Consider the following 12365-nt stretch of genomic DNA (forward strand, 5'->3'; position numbering starts at 1 on the left):
TTTTGACATTCCATTAATGTTTTGTGAGATGGAACCTTTGTATTTTATGAATTACTAACTCAAAAATGTCAACATTTTAAAAATAACACCACACAGGCATTAATAAACACCTAATGGATCAAATTATGTAAAAAAAAACTCAATTTTGACAAAAATTTAGATAGAACCTTATAATTCTAACGTCACAACTTGGTTCAGGTGTTTGAGTTGTTTGACAAATGAAATGCACAAATTAAAAATCACTTCATTTTCCTTCTAGTTTCCTCACATTGGTTTACTACGTATTCCAAATGATAGAAAAACAACCACCAGCTCTGGCTCCATGTTCTCCCAATGCAACCAGAGGTTTAATACAGAGACATGTCCTTTGATCCTGAGAAATGCAGAAGAGGTGGGTGTTATAGCTTGCTGTATTTGAGCTGTACTGGAGCCCTGGAAGGAGAATTTTGTCAGTGTCATGGTGTAACTTATTTATGTCATACTTCTTTTTAATAGTGAAACAAATATGATAGTGAAGAAAACAGTATGCCTTCTAAAATGTTTATCTTTTCCGTCAGAAAACAGGAAGAAGAGAATATCCTTATTCAACCCATGATAACCGTGATGCATTACGAAACAGTGTTGAGATATTTAATATTGTAAGTAGCCTGATGAGTCTATGGGAGTGTGATATTGGCCTGCAAAGTTAAATACATACAGTAGGCTAGTCTGTATTGTATTCCAATAAGTTGATGATTACAGTGGTTTCTGTCTCCCGACAGGGAATGGGACGCAAGAAGTTCCTGGATGATGGGAGGCAGAAGAATCAGTCACACTTGATGTTGTGGCCCATTAGCAAGGGAGGTAGTGTGGCTGAGGACACTGCAGGAGCCTTGTCTTCCTATCAGATAGACTACCTGGGCAGTCAAGATACAGAGAGCACACCAGGACTGACAAGCAACCGCCGATTCCCCAGGAATCACCTGGAGAAGGCCAGCTCCGCCGCTGCTGCTGCTGCTTCCCAGGTAGAAAGGAACATCTTGTGGTTCGGTAGACATGACAACCATCCTGACAGAAACCCAGCCAGTGTACTACTCGTCACCGACTGTCCCTTGTCAGCGAAGCCGTGGGGCTACTCCCACTGTTTTAGGAAAAAAAAGGATTGGAGGTGATGGAGGTGGTGGAAAATGTAGATTGTTACTGTTAAGTTGGTACCATTTCTTTCCCTGTCTGAAAGGTTGATATGCTTTCTAAAGTTGAAGTTAGGTATATATTCCTCTGAGAAAGAAAGTCATTAAAATGTAGATTGAACAAAAGAGATTGAACAAGAGGGATACATTTTATTTCTTATTCCTGTTCCATTTTACCCCCATAAATTGAGCATGATGCAGAGAAACAGACATTGATTCGGTAATCAATACATTACTTGAGTACTCTCCCATTAATTCACCTCATCTTGAGAGATTAGGCTCCTGGTGGGGTTCAGATTACTGGCATGGCGCTCCAGGCGTTTCATAGGGTTTATTAATAAAAATTGAAGTAGAAATCAATTACAAGCAGAGTTACAAAATGACATGGTAAGTGAAGCCAGAGAAAAGGATGTGGAGGAAAATTGTGATGAGTCCACTCGCACTGCAGGACCGTCTCTCTCTCTGTCAAGGCATTTACAGCATACAAATCCATTATCTTATTAATCTTTATCTGTTCTAAAATGTACTTGTTTCGCCTCAGTCAATACGTGATGCTTTGTGATATTCATGGTGTTTCTGGGATTTCAATTAACTACTAGAAGTAAAAAATAATAATATTGATTTCCTGATACATAGGCCAGCTACCTGCAGAATTTGTTCAAGTCCTCGCCTATTCCGGATTTTGGCCTAGGGTTTAAGATGAGTTGATTACAATGAGAGTATCATTACTACTCCTTACCATGATTAGAAATGAGAATGAAACTATTACTATAATATCATGAATAAAAAATTATAATACTTGAAACAACCATACTAGTCATGACATTGGATGTTTGTACTGTTGCCTCTGTGTCAGTCATATTTGTCATTGTGGAATATTTAGCTGTGTTGGTTTTATCTGTCAGCAGAAATTATTCATAGAGATCAGAGCTGACAGATCAGAGCCGACACACACGTTGATATAAGCCTGAACTGTGATCTATTTGTTTTCCATTCTATGAAGTGCCTCATATCTCAGGCAGGCACCCTGGTGTTTTCCATACATACATGGATCAGAGACGCACACTCCTCTCAAACATACAGTACATGTCCCCCGCTGCCACTCTACCCTACACGGCTCACTGATTTGTGCTGTTGCGCAAACACACACACACACACACACACACACACACACACACACTGCCTGCTGAAGCTCTATCTATGGGCTCCAATAACACGGGCCTCGTTGTGAATGAGGGTTAGGATAAATGAGATCAGTCACGCTGATGGAGCCGCTGCCGCCGCAGCCCCAGAGAGTAACAAATGCTTTCCATGCCGGGCGGGCCGGGCACCAATCCACATGGGAGGCACTTCAGAGACCGGGGGAATGGGGCAAAAAAACTCCTGCAGCACATTAATATAAGAAAATCCCCCCCAACCCTGTGCAGATTGCAAATAACTTGAGGTGCAGCGGTTCCCCCGTCATCTCTGTCTCCAAGCGGTAGGGGGAATGGTGTAAGGTTGGGGAATAAATCACTCTGGCTATTATCTTATCCTTGAGGGGTGTTGGGGAGCCTGCAGGGGACAGGGGCGGACGGGGGACGGGGGGGATGTGGGGGGAGGAGGGGGGGGTATGCGGTGCCTAGGGGGTGTTCTGTTCTACAAAACTGTGTATGGTGTAGATACTGTGAGTGAGTTGCATTTCAATGTGCTGTTGATTCTTGTCAGTCACCTCGAGCAGCTCGAGCGTCTCGAGACTAACAACACCAAGCGGCCTTTGTGCTGACGTAGGTGGGTGATGAAGGCTAGGATAATAGCGCTTTTGAATTCACCCTGTGTCTCTTGGTGTTTCTGGAGACACGTGTGGCCACAGTGGACAGAACTCCAGCTCTCATTTGTGTCCTGAGCGCTGCACATAATTGAAAGCAGTAGCCTGCTGTATAGAGCTCCTATAGGTCAGGTCTGAGGGATGTTGGACTGTCGCTCTCAATGCACGCCGGACAAATGAAGTTCTGGCTAGCAGCCGTGAACAGTATGAATAGGCAATCCATACTGTATCTTCGACAAGGACATGTTTTGTGAAATGTTGCTACAGGGTTGCACCGATGACATGCATTGCATTTGTGTATAGGCCATTGTAATGCATTGTATTGTATTGTATTGTATAACATGGATTATGGTCACACAGTGTACTGTACTGCCTGAACTGCCTGTATCGAAGGAGCCATAATTGTAATATCTCCTATCATTTTTGATCCATCTGTCCATCATCACAGGGCCGAAGCAGAGTGGGCTCCTTTGCAGTGTGAAATAGAAAAGACTCCAAAATTGGAACAATTGCATCACTTCAGTGGTATTGATCAGTTGCCATGGAGAGGACTCATGAGGATGAGATGCTTTCCTGTATCCCACGGCTGATTTCACACTGATATCCCCTCATATTCTGGCCTAAACCACACGGATCCACTACCCCCCTCCTGTTTCTTTTCATAAAAACTATCCTGCAATTGGAAAATAACCTTTATATCATTAGAGTGTCCCCCCCCCCCCCCCCTCCAGAGAAACTGAAGGGACTTATAGAGAGAACTCTCTCTTTATGACCCGAGGCATTCTCCATTCAAAGGTCCAGTTCACCAGCAGAGGGCAACATCAACACATGGAATTAGGCTAATATGTACTGTGGATCGATTGGGCCAGAGTACCCACAGATCTGGATTCTGGGCTCGATTTCTGGATTACATTTCAAGTCTATAGGCTAGTTAACCCGGGAATTATTATTTAACAATGTGTTAAATGCACACAGTAGTAAGTCACACATGTTCAACATTGACAGAAACACACTCTGTTAAGCTTAATGTTTGTGCCTTACAATGCAATCCTGCATTTAACTTTGAATTAAGCTTATGCTGTGGTCTGCGCTGAAATAGGCTGCTTACTACATTTTTAAATGAATAAATGTTTTCTCAGTTTTGAGTCCATAGAGGTCTGCCAGAGTGTGGGAGGTACAGTATGTGCTCCACATGAATGCTTCAGCCAGCTGACACAACCAGAACATGTGCATGTCTTAACAGTAAAGACCAGTGCTTTACGGTAATTGAGAATTGATGATATCTCTCTATGAGTAACATTATTGGAAAAAAGCTCAAATATTGTGTGATGTGTGCCTCCCACATCAGAGTCACATACTGTAATAGCTCTCTCTTCTACATGGCGGGGGGAAAGGCTGACAGGTGCTTTTATGCTTGGGTGGCATCTCAAAATGAGTGGTTGTGAGATTATATTTACCAGGGTGCTCTTGCAAAATGCTATGTTTCCATGTATCTGAATGGAGGTTTTCGAGGGCTGAATGAGTCGACTGCCATACTTATTGTTAGGAGCGTGAGGATCAGCATTTTATCCATGGTAATCAGAGTGGAATTCAGACTTCCCTGAAAGGCGGATTTGCAGTTGAAAGTTGTTTTCACTCTCAGAGGCATCGTCAAGTAGGCTTGTTTACCAAGGTTCAAATTAAGCATTCTCTCCCCTCTCTCTCTCTCTCTGGCTGTCACTCTGTTTCTCTGTCTCTCCCCCCCTCTCTCTCCCTCTCTCTCTCTCTCTCTCTCTCTCTCTCTCTCTCTCTCTCTCTCTCTCTCTCTCTCTCTCTCTCTGCTTCTCTCCATGCCCCCTGATAAAGAACTTAGGATTAAAAGAAAAAAACATTGACTGATGCTTCTCGCTGCTGACTGTCGCTCAAATTCAAATCAATATTTCAAAAGGGTTTATCATCAAATAGACACAAGCAAAGTGCTTCTTATTGAGATTCTTCGGAGCTGCAAAGATGCATATATGATTTTGACTCCGCATATTGAGTGTAGGCTTTTATGCATTCATTATACTATGGTAGAAGAAAAAGAAAACAGATTTCTGTGTGACAAAGAACAATGTAAGCTCCCTGTAAAGGCAGGCCCTCGGGGAGTGCGGCAGATCTCCTCTTCTTTGTATATCAGTGTTCTGTAGGTAATTCTCATTCCTCCTCAACTACACTTGTAAACAGACATTTTGTGTTTTATGTTTTTTTATTGACTAATTTGTGACTGTACCTGATAAGACAAAGGTTGGGTTGTGGAAAAGTAGGATGTACAGTGGTGTGCAAACATTTTGGCACCCCTAGTCAAAATGCCTTTTACAATTAATATCTAAGTGAAAAGAAGCAAACCTAACCTCTACATGGTACAAAGTTAAACATGACACATTTCATCACATTTTAAAGGAAGATCATTTGTTTTACTTTTTACAGTTTCAAAATAATAAAACAAAGAAAAAGGCCTTGTGCAAAAGTTTGGGAACCCTGTCAGCTAGTACTTTGTAACTCCTCCTTGGGCAACTATAACAGCTTGCAAACGCTTTTTGCCCAATCTCCCTGGCAGAACACCTCTAGCTCAGAACAATTCTTCAGCCTTCTTGCATGCACAGCATGTTTGAGATCTCTCCACAGATTTTCAATAATATTCAAGTCTGGGGACTGTGATGGCCATTCCAAAACCTTCATCCGTCTTTCCTGGAGGTACTTCATGGTTGATTTTGAGGTATGCTTCGGGTCATTGTCTCGCTGGAATACCCAACCTCTCTTCAACTTCATTTTCTGATGATGTTTCTGACAGCGGAAATTGAGAGTTTTTTGTAGCCTTCTCCTTGATGGTGGAAGTGAACTATCTTGATTCTGACATCCTTGGACAACTGTTTAGAGGAACCCATGGTTTTTAACACTAGACACAACAGCCACTGCAGTCGGATACTTTAGAAGGCATGGAGTTACTTCAGAATATAGACTATATACCTGTATATAGTTCAACCCTGGAATTATATTCACCTGACTCATTGAAGCCCTAACGAGTAAATCACCTTGGTCTGGGCCTTAGTAATCATCTTCTCAAAAGGTAACAAAGAATAATCCAAAAGGGTTCCCAAACTTTTGCACAGGGCCCTTTTCCTTTTTTTTTATAATTTAAAATAAAATAAAAAGAAACCTTGCTTTAAAATTAGCAGAAAGGTGTCATGTTTAACATTGTAGCATTTAGTGTTCAGGTTTGCTTTCAATCACTTGGAGATTCATTATAACAGACATTTAAACCAGGGGTGAGCACGTTTTTGCACCCCGCTGTATATTTATCTCACCGACCCTTCCGACAGACTCACACACGCTATAGTCCCCTAATTTGTTGCATTGCGGTGGCAGCCTCTCCATATGGGCCTGCGAAAGAGGAGTGACAAGGAGACTCTAACCGGCCATAGACTGAACCTCGACCTTTGGCTCGGCGGAGTCTGGGAGACAAAACCAGGGGGGCCGCTGGCGATGTTAGCGTGATTGACAGCTGCAGGTCAGGAGGGGGCTGTCCCACGCATGGCCACACAGAAAGTGACAGTGTCGCTGCAACCATTTTGACTGTGGGAAAGTAACAGGAACAGTTCAGGGGGGATATTATGGGGCGAAACAATATGTCTGAAAACATCCACTGATGTTAAACGAATGATCAACGTCTGCCCAGTGCCCATACACCTCGGTGACATAGAGGCCACAGACAACATGGTCGCCCAGCCAAGGGGATACAAAGCTCTGTGCAAGCTTGGGTACATTTCTTTCATCACAACTACAAAATGAGCTCTTTTTCATTGATCTCTACCTCTGCATGTTCTGGCTGTACAGGTAGAGAGGCTGTACAGGTAAAAAGGCTCTCTTCTGTTTCAAGAGTCTGATCGCAGAGCGGAGGATGATCACAAGCCTACCGTTTTGTATGAGCCTTCGCCATATGGTGGGTTTACGGAAACGCTACCCGATTTTCATTTTCATAAGAACATCTTTGTCTTAAGCACACTCGTATGTTCTACGTAGGTTTTTACTCGCTTCTAATCAACGGATAGAACACTTCTCCTTCAACAGGAGCGTCACTGTAACCTTCTGCTCTGCTCGCTTTTGAGGAGAACACACACCTGCTTCTGAGACTACTTGTGGATTCAGCGACATTATGCGAGGAATTCTTGGAGTGGCAGGGCTTTGGTGTCGTGTCTTTCTCCATCCATCCCCCCCTCCCTCCCTCCCTCTCACCCGTATTATACCCTCTACGACACTCTCTCCCCCCTCCCCCTCCACATTCTGCTCGCTTTCACTTGGTCCATCCCAACCCCTCCTCCTCCTCCTCCTCCTCCTCCTCCTCCGTGGCTCCCATACCACTCTCCAGGTCCCACCCTGAACCCTTTCTCACTTCTCTGCCCCCCCCCCGCCCCCCCTCCTTCCTCCCCTCCCTCCCTCCCTCCCTCCCTCTGTCTATCAGAGAAACAGATGGGGGTGAACTCAGTGGAAAGTTGGTTTACTATGAGCAGCCTCTTGGAAGGGGGGAGGGGTGTCACACTGAGCGCAGAATGCCAGCCTGCCTGTCCAGGCTTTAAGTGGATTTGAAAGGACAACGGGCAACACGATCGGAGTGTCCAAGGTTAGAATGTTATTTGTAACCCTTTAAAATACATAATGCACAGGACGTGGCCCAATAATCATGCATTTAAGTAGATGGGAATCCACTAAAAGGATCAAGGTTGAAAGTTATTTTGTGACTCACATATCCCCACGTATATACTCCCCTCAATGCTCTCTCACATACAGTACTGTATCTCTAAGAAGCATTTCCCCCCTCATCCTTTAATGCATAGGTCTCTGTATTGGCACTTGATATTCACACAAAAAAAGGCTACATTTTACGAATGAGCTGTTTAAATTCAGGTGCTGTGTTTAAATTCAGATGTGTGACAAATGATGGATTTGACTGAGCTGCGCAGCAAACAATGTGCAACAATAGCATCTCTGTGTCAATGTCCTCTTGTTAAATAGGCGGCATGAAAGAATACATAAAAGAGACATGTAATCCCTTTGGGTGAAAGAGATTCTTTTTTTTGTTGTATGTTTTAAACACTACTCAAATCACACCAATTTAAACACGACTGGTACTAGTGTATGCAGTCATGCGGAAAAGCCCGGTGTGTTGTCCTCTTGTGGTCTTGTGAGGGATTCACCTCTAACTGAACTGTCTGCTCCCCCTGCCACCCCTCAACGAGGGCCCCCCAGCCCACAGAGAGCACGCTACCTTACTCCACCTTCACAACACACATGAAAGCCTGGCTGACACAGAACTATACTTGTCCTCATTAATCCCTCTCTGTGCTGCCTCCCCATAATGCCTTTTTTTGTATGTTTTGTTTTGTTTAATGTATTGCTGTTTGTAAGTGCTTAATGTTGTGTGGCCTGTAATTGTCCTGTGGCTTCTATGTGCTTGAAATGTCGCTGCCCCCATATGTGGTGTTTGTTGTAGCCCCTTCAACCACCTCAGCTTGCTTACGTGTGTTTTTTGTCAAGTGTGATGTTGGGGTACCTTGTCTCAGCCACGTGTTCTTAGAATATTTAAATGTTTTATTTTAACTAATGACGTTACTTTTCAGGATGCCATGTTGCAACTGGCCGGGGACTTCAGCTGAAAATTAGCCGACTAGGCTAAAGCTGCCTTTTTTACTGTATTTTATATGGTTCATGTATTTGGATTGTCCTCGATATAATAAACTAATAAACTAAACTAAACGAAACTAAGCTACATCCTCTACACTCATAGTGGACACAGTGGACTTTACAGGTTAGAGCGTTTTCACCCCTTTCAACTGTTTCAAAGACGAGTCTATTTTTTCAGCATTTTGCCACTCAATTGACAACTTGACTGAGCAGTATGATATTATCCATAATCTAATGTTACATCCTGTGCAACGAGAGGACTGTCAAGCTATAGTGGCTGACAGCTCTACTGTAAATGTACAGTAAGCTCACATTCCTGTCAGCCACAGAGCAAAACAGATCTGATGATGCCTGCTTCCTTCATTCACTCCGGTCTGTAAATGGGAAGAATAGATGAATAGCTCACAAAATACATTGTGTTACCTCAGGAATCTTGTCAATTGTGTCTCTCGTCAGCAGCAACCATGAGGTGGTTGTTTGGTTACAGAACAGTAGAGGCCTATTTGAAAATAGACTTTTCCACAAAGTGCTCATTATTCATGAATGTCAGCCAAGGAATGTATTTCATACGTCAGTGTCAGAGAGATTGCATTATGTTGCAGCCTGCCTCACAACGGGTACAGCCTTTTTATATGAAATGAAAGAGTATATCAGTGAATGCATTGGGCAATGAATTATCATCCTAATCAATATTACATGGTTTTCACCTTGAAGGATGTGGTATTTACTTTAACCTGTACAATCGGGAAGGGGTTGTATGTGCCACCCACAAGAGATTTATGTTCGGAGGGAACTTTCTCTCTCTTCTTCGACATTTTTGTATGATGTTCAGAATATCGAATATAGGTTGAGCTCTAGCTCGAGGCTCTTGCTAGATGTTTTGTCGGTTTTTGGCACTCTCCCATGTAGGACACTCAGTGTATCGTACTTGCCATAAGTTTGTGTTCAGAAAATAGCGTGAGGTCCCTAATCCGTGTGTAGTACTGTTCTGTTTCACCTTCAACTGAAATGTTTTTGTCTGATCCAATTGAGAATCCGGCAAATCCATTTTTCTGAAGGAACAGCGAGAAATGCAGCCTGACGTTGCCACCTCATACGCTGAAAATTGTGTGAGTCCTCGTGCCAGTCTTTTTGTCCCCGGATTGATGTTGCGTCAGTCAAAGGTTTTTTTGTCACTCAGTCTGCCTATGAGTTATGAGGAAACCTGGCCAAACTGCGTGCAAAAAAAATCTCACTACTACATCAAAAGAAATCAATTTCATGGCAGAGGGGAAAAAAAGAGAGAGTAATAGTCAGAGAGAATCTTCAATTTATCTGACTTCATGTAAAGTGCCATGTTATTTCGGGCATTGATATCCTGGCAAAGCCCTTGGTGAAACCAACCTGTCGTGTGTGTGTGTGTGTGTGTGTGTGTGTGTGTGTGTGTGTGTGTGTGTGTGTGTGTGTGTGTGTGTGCGTGCGTGTGCGTGTACTTGAGAGTGCGTGTGTGCGTGACCGTGTGTAGGTGGGAATGTGTACGTGTGTGTGCATGTGTGTGTGTGTGAGTACTGAATTAGGAGGCCCCCTTTTCCTCTTTTTTTCTGTGGGCTTTGCTCCGGGGCATGACACATTTCTGAGGGGCTTTGGAACCCCTGGTCTGATAATTCCTTCAATTATTCAATGGTTGGCTGGCAGATGAAGTGAGGCCATGAATAAAGCAAATCCATGGGCTCCTGAGCTCTGACAATACAAACACACTATTAACACTAATTTCGTCTGTTTGTCCTTGAAGATACACTGTAGTGTTTCTGCGGGAAGAAGTCGAGGTGCCGCAGCGCTACAAGCAGGGGTTGATCATTATGCAGGTTTTCCTGGGTAGATTACACGGACAAACTGCCTGCACAATCTCAGAGCAGATGGGGGAGGGAGGGAGGATGGGCAGACCAGCTCTCTGAATCCCAGCCAAATGCTTGTAGGAGTGAGCTTATTGCTGCTTGTCAGGTCACCAATGGGGGCCTCTCGCTCGCTCTCTGAGTCTTTGTAAATCCTGGCAGATACATTTTGAAAGCTGCTCCAGTGACTTTTTTGGAGGAATAGCATGCATCCGATTATGGCGTTGCACACAATTGCAAAGCAATAGCAACCGCCGAAAGAGCAGCGTTGTCTGTCCACTGAACACTGAAAAAGGCGAAGCTGCTCGCCCGCTGTCTCCCTCCCTCTCTCTCTCTATCTCTCCCTCTCTCTCCTCTCTCTCTCCTCTCTCTCTCCTCTCTCTCTCTCTCCTCTCTCTCTCCTCTCTCCCTCCCTCTCTCTCTCTCTCTCCTCTCTCCCTCCCTCTCTCTCTCTCTCCTGTCTCCCTCCCTCTCTCTCTCTCTCCTCTCTCCCTCCCTCTCTCTCTCTCCCCTCTCTCTCTCTCCTCTCTCTCTCCCTCTCTCCTCTCTCTCTCCTCTCTCTCTCTCCTCTCTCTCTCTCTCTCCTCTCTCCCTCCCTATCTCTCTCTCTCTGCTGTAACTCAGTCAAGTGTAGGACGGGAGGAGCAGCCGCGGCCGCCCGTGCTACGCCCTAATGAAGTTGTAGGTCTTGTTTCTGGCTGCGCTCTGTTGGAGAAACAAAGCTAATCAGGGTGAGTGGAGGCCCCAGCCCGAGAGAACACAAGGGCCAGGTGTTTGCTTTTTTTTTTGCTTTTTTTTTCTTCTTCTCAGCACCTGCTTTTTTTTACCCATCTGCACCTGCTGCCGCCTGCCGCCTTTAACAAGACAGGGGTGCAAACCGCCGCCGCAGCGCACCTTGGATCTCTAGATAGCAGAGACCGTCCTGATGGTGCAACGGTCTGCCACCCCCAAAAGACACACACAGTGCACACACACATCTCTTATCTCCTGAGAGAGCCTGCCATAAATCCTGCCGAGGAGAGAGAAAAAAAAAAAAAAAAAACAGACAGAAAGGTACTCTCTCCCCTCCCCGTCCCTCTTTGTTGCCGTGAGAGTAACTGAGCGAGGAGGTGCACCAGCGCTTGGGCGTAAAATCTGCCTCTTACACGCATGGCGAGATAAAAGAAAGCCGATGTGTAAAGGCAAAGTGGTACTGTGTGTGTGTTTAGGAAGCCCAGGCGCCTTTTCCACTCCTGCCGTGTCCTATTGTTGCATGTTTCTAATCTCCCTGGCAACAGACTCCTGATGAATTTGGTTCACAGGAAGGTCAAGGACATTTGGGAGGACCCAACCCAGTCTTCTTCTCCAGCACCGAAGCGCCTCTGTGTTAAAAAAAATAAAAAAAGGAAAAAAGATACTGCCAATAAATCAGGGCAGGGACATTCACTCATCAAAGTAACACATCAGATTCCCTTTGCTCTAGTTTGTTTTACCTTGAGAAGGCTATGAAGTCTTTGTGTACCTAGATCTTAAAATAGGTCCTGTATTCACTTGAGGACATTGCAAGTAGCTCATATCTTTCTATCTTGTGAATCAGCGTCTCATGGGTTTACAGGTGATAGTGTATGACTAAACAGCTCCACAATTGTTTTGTTCATCCTTTGCACTCCTTTTTTTGCTTCTACCTGTACATTCAAACCAGTGGAGGCTGGTGGAGGTAGACATCGTAAGATGGGGCTTATTGTAATTCATGGAATGGAATGAGGAATGTTTGATACCATTCCTCAATCTATTTTTCATGCATTACAGTGAGTCTGTCCTCCGGGCTTCTGCCTCCAA

Source organism: Nansenia antarctica (genome assembly GCF_963989245.1).
Source record: "Nansenia antarctica genome assembly, chromosome: 11".
NCBI classification, from domain to species: Eukaryota; Metazoa; Chordata; class Actinopteri; order Argentiniformes; family Microstomatidae; genus Nansenia; species Nansenia antarctica.